This window comes from Macrobrachium rosenbergii, chromosome 8 (genome assembly GCF_040412425.1).
Source record: "Macrobrachium rosenbergii isolate ZJJX-2024 chromosome 8, ASM4041242v1, whole genome shotgun sequence".
Classification (NCBI taxonomy): Eukaryota; Metazoa; Arthropoda; class Malacostraca; order Decapoda; family Palaemonidae; genus Macrobrachium; species Macrobrachium rosenbergii.
The window spans coordinates 6,281,794-6,289,611 of NC_089748.1; positions in this window are offsets into that span (position 1 = coordinate 6,281,794).

A 7,818-nucleotide genomic window follows, 5' to 3' on the forward strand; every position below is an offset into this window, starting at 1 on the left:
CGTCCTGAATCTCACAACTGGTGACCTGAGGAGTGACAGGTAAACATGCGGTTTTGGCCCAGCCATTAACGGACTAAATACGGCCGCATTTACCTTCAGAGAGCCTTTAGTGGACTCAAAACGGTTACGCAGTCTAGGCCTCTGAAAGCTCCTTCCTCAGAGGAACCCCATGCCATTAACGGACTAATAACGGCGTCCCTGCAAGGGCACATTTTGGTATTTTGAATGGTTTTAGCCCTCGCTATTCACAACTCACGTCGACCACTCAAATTCTAACACCATTAGCGGACTAAATACAGTGAGTACTCACGTTTTGGTGTGTGACAGTAAAGATGGCAGAGTCTGAATTACAATGCGAATCCAGAAACATGAAAATCGTCTGCATGCCCCTTTCGCCCACAAAGCCAGATGCGGTGAAGCTCCCCCCCGTTTTCGCGCCAGAACACAGTATCTTGGTTTCTGCATGCTGATGCTCACTTCCACGTGGCGCACATCACAGATGAGAAGACCAAGGCAGACATTAGTAATCCATGATGACGCTACCTGAAGAGGTCTTCAACAAATTCTCCCCATGGCTTTACTCACAGCCAGACAAGGTCACATGCTCGGCCTTGCGAGACAAGCTGATACAAACATATTCCATGCCCAGCCCTGAAAGAGCACAGTGCGCAATAGACCCGTTGACCCAGCCCCTATGGGAAGCATCGCCCAGGAATGCCTGGGACAAACTGTGAGGTCTGGTAACACTACCAGACATCGATGCAGATGGGCGCAGGAAGGAAACCAGCCTGACAAAAGCAATATTCCTGCGGTGTCTTCCCCAGGAGGTGAGGGGCCAAATTAAAGATGCAGACGCCCTTCCCATGGATGAGCTGGTCGACGTCGCACAGAAAATCTACGAGGCCACTAATGCCTCCAAACACGCCGCCGCCCTTGCAGCTGCCGCCCTCACAGACTGTAGCCTGACGACGGAGGACAACAACCCAGAAAACATAAACGCGATCTACAGGAGGAAGGCACCGCCGAGGGAGCAGACATACCCAGCGTGGTACTACGTCCACAGGAGATTCAGCCCCAGTGCCAAGAACTGCAGATCCCCCTGTTCTTTCACAAAAAACAAGAAGGGCAGCCACAAGTAACAGCAGTGGCCGCGAAAGACACCTCCCAACCAGCAGGATTCATCAGGGACGAAATATCAAAGCGGCGCCTGCTGGTTGACACGTGGGCTATGCAGTCGGTGTTCCCGCCATCGGAGGAGGACTACACCCGGGCAGCTGACTCCACGCCCTCCCTGTTAGCCATGAACAGAACCCCATCCGCTGCTATGGAACTACAACCCACACAATCTCCATCTTGGGCCACAGGTACCATTGGCCTTTCGTCATTGTGGAGGTCAAGTTCCCCCTCCTGGGCGCCGATTTCCTGGGACACACGGACTGCTGGTCAATATCGGCAGGCAATGCCTCCTCAACAAGGGAATTTGCCACTCCCGACCACTCTCCACCGGACCAGGGATGCCCGCCATCTGCTTCACAGCCTCCAACAATTACGCCGCCCTCCTCCAAGAGTTCCTGGAAGTTTTTAAACGAGCTCCACCAGTTGCTGGGGGCCAGGGCCAAGCACGGCATCTTCCACCACATAACTACAACAGGCCCCCCAACTCATGCCAAGTTCCGTCGCCTGCCCCCAAAAACTACAAAGTTATTAAGCAGACTTTCGCGAGAGTGGAACAAATGGGCATCTGTACCAAAAGCATCGAACCCGTGGGCATCTCCCTACATATGGTAAAGAAGTCAGATGGCTCCTGGAGGCCCTGCGGAGACTACCGTCATCTGAATTTAGTTACCACACCAGACCACTACCCCTGCCGAACATGCAAGACCTGAGAGTAGCGCCCTTCTGAGGGCGAGGCCTCACTAAGATGGACTTGCTTAAATCATACTTTCAGGTTCCTGTGCATCTGACGATGTTCGAAGACAGCCATCATCACGCTGTTTGGGGACGTACACCTTCTCCTACTCCACCTTCGACCTCAGGAACACGGGGACCACATCCCATCACCTGATAGACACCATCCTGGGTGACCTGCCCTTCTGTGTCTGTTACGTAGACAACATCCTTATCTTCTCCACGTCCGCACTGTCCTGAAACGCCTGCAGGAGAACGGATTAGTCGTCAGGTTCAACAAATCCACATTCGGGCTGAAAAACTAGATTTCCTTGGACACGAGATCTCCCCAGCAGGAGTATGCCCCATGGCCTCAAAAGTGAAAGCAATTGAAAACTTCCTGATGCTGCAGACAATCAAGACCCTTCAAGAGTTCCTCGGCATGATGAACTACTATCGCCAATTCATCCCAGGCATCTCCCGCATCATGTATCCCCTGACAATAGTCCTGAAGGGCAACCCAAACACGCTGAGGTGGGACGCTCCACAGCAGCAGGTGTTCGAAGAGACGGAGACAGCTCTCGCGAGTGCCACCACCTTGATGCATCATAACCCCACCACTACCCTGAAACTCGCCACCGACGCCAGCAACGTCGCCTGCGGGGCAGTGCTCATGCAAATAGTTGACGGCACCCCCCGACCTCTAGCCTTCTTCAGTCACAAGTTGTCGCCAGCAGAGACCCACTACAGTACAGCGCCTTCGACAGAGAGCTGCTCACAATCTAACAGGCTGTGCGGCACTTAAATACCTGCTTGATGGTACTCAGTTCACCATGCTCACGGACCACAAGCCCCTGGTGCACGCATTAGCGAAGGCGGGCGACGTGTGGTCAGCAGGGCAGCAGCAACACTTGGCCACTATCTCCGAGTTTGGTTGCACCATCACCTACATCCCTGGCAGGAAGAATCCAGTAGCCAGTGCCCTGTCATGGGTGGAAATCAATTCCCTCCACCTCGGCATAGACTACGAGGACCTGGTGAGGGAGCAAGCAGCAGACCCGGAAACAGCAGCCTACAGGATGGCACTGGTGGCACTCAAGTGGGAGGATGTGCCCTTGGGAGATTCGGGCACAACACTTCTCTCAGACACAAGCACCGGACGCCCGCACCCCCTGGTCCCCACCTCGAGGAGGAAGAAGATGTTCGACATCATTCATGGCCTCTCCCATCCATCAGGGCATACAACGGCACACCTGATGACAAAAGTTCGTGTGGCACGGCATCAGGAGGGGATGCCCGCCAGTGGGCGAGGAGCTGTATCCCGTGCCAAACCAGCAAGATCACAAGGTACACAGAATCAGGCATTGGTGATTTCCCCCAACCTCGTTGGCGCTTCGACCACATCCACATAGACGTCGTTGGGCCTCTACCGCAGTCTGGGGACGTCAGGTACCTTCTGACGGTCATAGATCGCTCCACTCGCTGGCCAGAGGCGACGCCTATGGAGGAGGCATCAACAGCATCCTGCACAGAACAGAAACCCTCCTCTCCAGTTGGATCAGCCACTTCAGGGTGCCAGACAGCATTACTACGGACAGGGGCTCAGCATTCCTGTCAGAACTCTGAGTCTCCCTGGCACGCCTGATGGGTGCGACACTTCACAGCACAATGGCCTACAACCCCGCAGCAAACAGCATGGTAGAGAGGGCACACTGCTCACTGAAGGTAGCTCTAATGGCACGTTGCACCGACGAAAACTGGAAGGCCCAGCTCCCCTGGGTCCTGCTGGGTCTCCACACCGCACGGAGGGCAGATGGCGACGTGTTCCCCGCAGAAAAACTCTACTGAGAAACACTAGCTGATCCAGGGGGATTCTTCCCACTGTCAGCTGACAGCACAGACACCCACTCCCAAGGTTAAGGGAACTAGCACAGAAGTTCACGCCCTGCCATAAGACCTTCATGGACAGAACCAACACCTACAGCCTGGACTTACATCTTCATCAGGATAGACGCCCATCGCCCGCCCTTGACCAGGCCCTACAGGGGCCCTTACCAAGTCATCGACAGGACCCCCAAGGCATATCTCATCGACATCCACGGCCAGGGGGATTGGGTTTCCATTGACAGGCTGAAACCAGCATTCCTCTTAGACAGCGAAATCCGAGGGGAGGTAGGCAGACGTCCCAAGGTCCCCCCTCAAAACGCGCCTGCAGACATACCCACCGCCCCCCCAAGGAAGGCCTGTGGGCGCCCTAGAGGCGGCGCTGTGGAAGATCCAGTAGTTGACGTTGCCCCCCGCCCATAGTTCTCGAAGAGAAGGGGTTGCCTCCTGCTCCCCCAGTGCCTCCGTGATTAATTTTCATGTCATCCAATAATTATCTCAGTAATCATTGTCTGGGGCCGGGGGGGGAGTACTTGTAAAGGCGTCAAGCACCTCTTCATTTCTGCATTAATCACATCATGTATATTACCTGTTATTATTTTTTCATATTTTTATATATCTCTCCGTACGTATTATTGTCTGGCCTCTCCGCCAATGTATGTAACCACTTTTGTACGTTTATTGTAACGTAAATTATTCTCATTTATATGTCATCTAACAAACACAAATTCTTGCCCAAATGTGTGACATGGGATCCGCAGGTCGGTGACCACCTTTCCGTCCGCATTCCTCAATGTATACCTGGCTTCTGAAAAATAAATCAGTCATACCCAGACCTATCATCTTGAATCTCACAGACCCAAGTCTTTGTATTATTAATTTTCACTGCTCGAAATAATCATTCTGGGTTTAATTTTTGCCTCTTAGCATTGCTGTTGCTTTTCCTCGCTGACCTTTAGTCTTTTCTTGTCCATACAACTTTTTACATCCTTTATTATGTTTCATACACTCTGTTTCATGTTTTTAAATAATCCATGATAGTTTGACAACGTATTCACAAAATAATATTTTCGATGCTGCTTTACCATTTACAAAATGCACTTTAAAAGCTCCCCAAGTCTGGTAAGCTAACTTATGAACTATTTCATACAGTATTGCACCAGTCTTGTACATTTCCCGCCACCTATGTATTTCATGAAGTCATTTATCACACCAAAATGCTGCTTCCATGGTCGGATTTTTCTGAAGGCTGATAGATTTTCTGGTGAAGTGTTGGTGGAGAATCCGGAGGTCCACGTCAGGCTACAAATTCCCTTTCACAACTCACCACACATATGGGTCTCCTTAAGGCTAAACTAACCAGCCATTTGTTTCTTTGAGTTGATGATGTACTCGTATTACTATTTCTATAATTTCTGACAGAACTGGAAAGTCTGGTCTGATATTGGTCCTCATGTTACTATAGATTATTCACCTTAACTCTTGTAAGTTTGTTTTACACTGGCCAAACTCTACTGTCAAAGTAAAAGCATTTTTCTAGACAAACCTTAACATTCTCTGTTATAACACACACATGCACACACACACACACAAATATATATATATATATAGTATATATATATATATATATATATATATATATATATATATATATATATATATATATATATATATATATACTATATATATATATATATATATATATATATATATATATATATATATATATATATATATATTGTGACAAAGTGTCCAGTGTCTGTTCTTCAAATCAAACCTGGTATCTAAGTGCTTGATATTTGATTACCAAACTTACCATTCATTCGACAATTATAGTTACCTCACAACAGCCAGACACCTGAACCCTCAGCGCACATACAAAACGACTGATTTCTCTAAAGTCAACAGTTATCCCTTATAAAACTTATCAGTCATCAAAGACAGCAAGTTCATTAAAATAGGTGTGAGGTAAAATCAAAGGGCATCACTCAAATAACATTATAAAAGTGTTTTTTTTATTTCCCTGGTTCGAGCTCACTTCAATTACTTGAAGGAAAACATCTCACTTACCACTCTATCTCTAATTCAAATCAAAATTACTGGTGGGTCAATGAATAAAACTCTGATATAATATTTTAAATACAAAAATTTATTTCTGAATTCAAAGATGACATTAATAGTCTCAGGGAAATTTATTATTACTTGAAAACAAAACAAAATTGGATTAAATCTAAATTAATCATCAGTCAAAATTAAACCAGAAATTAATTTATTAATTAATCAAAAAATTATTCAAGTAAAATTTAAATTAAGTAACCAAATTTGATTGAAAGGAAATACAAGTAAATTAATTCCCAAGTGTTAAACAAAATAAGGCAATTAAATCAATCATATAAAAATGTGGATACAAAAGACAGAAATATACTCTGCAAAAAATTAAATATCAAAAAATGTAAAGCAAAATTTAAGGCAATAGCAAACACATCACGTATATATAAAATTTTCAAAAGACAAAGCATAAAACATATAACATGAAAAAATGTTAAAAAGGGAAAAAAGTATCTTTACATATAATCACAGTAAATATTATTTTTAGTGCACTAAAAACCAATAATTGTTATAATACCTTGGTACCAATTCCTTCATGTTTTTATAATCAGGTGCCATTACACACAATAAAATACACTGTTCAGATGACTCAGACACATTTTCTAAGAAATTAAACAGTTAAAAGTAACGAGTGACCTTTGTCTACCAAAATTATCAATTACATTACAACAGGACATACGAAGTCCCGAGAGTGAGCGAGAGAGAGAGAGAGAGAGGGAAACGCATCCCCCTTTAACACGGCTTTTGGTCTCCGAATGATGCCCCTTCGTAATGGTGTCTTAGATGGCAGGGCAGGGCATGGCCCTACGAGTGCGTGAATGGGTTTTAGACGAGACCTTTATTTTAAAAACTCTTTAAAAGCGATAATTAGAGAGAGAGTGTAATTACAGTTAACAATAATATTTATCATTACATAGTTTCAGAACAAAAGAATCTCTAGTTATTATAATAAGGATGAAAAATATTGTCTCATGGAAAATTCCTGAATGATGTTAGGCAACTTTCCTGATACCTCCCAACCACGTCTTGTACACTAATGGAGTCACACGAGAAGGTGTTATCTCAGCAGTTTTGAATACTGACTAAACAAATCGCGACTCTATACAGCGAACAACGGCTCTCTGTCCCTTCTCTCTACATGCCACGCATACGTCCTCTCTCAAACCATACAGCACTTAATCACTGTAACTTTACGCTAACTGTTATGGCATATGCGCATCTGAATACAAAATTATACAGTATACAACAATTCACACATACACACGGGGAGATTACTGCATTGTGAAAACCACAGCATAAGACTCCTCCCCCCAGAAGATTGGTTATCCCGGGGCTGAATCCAACGATTCACAATGGGATAAGTAATCAGCAACCACGTTGTTCTTACCTGAAATGTGCTGTACTTTAATATTATAGGGTTGCAAGCACAGAGACCACCGAGTGAGTTTCTGGTTGTGATTCTTGATCCACTGTAAAAACGTGAGTGGACTGTGATCAGACAACATTAAAATCTCTTCATTCCTAGGTCTGTTCACATACACTTCAAACTTTTTCAATGCTGTGATTAAGGCTAGAGTTTCTTTTTCTATCATGGAATACACTTTCTGATGCTTTTTCAATTTCGAAGACAGGAAACATGCGGGATGCAAAAGTTCACTTTCATCTTCTTGAAGTAGTACAGCTCCAATTCCACAGTCAGAGGCATCAACTTGTATCACAAATTTCTTATTGAAGTCTGGAGCCCGAAGTACTGGTCTTGAAGTTAAAATGGCTTTTACCTTCTCAAAGGACTCTTGACATTCTGTAGTCCAAACAAACTTAGCTTTGGGACTAGTTAAGTCTGTTAAGGGGGCTACTACAGCTGAGAAATTCAGGCAGAAACATCGATAGAATCCTGCCATGCCCAAAAATCTCTGTAGCTGTTTTCTAGTAGTAGGT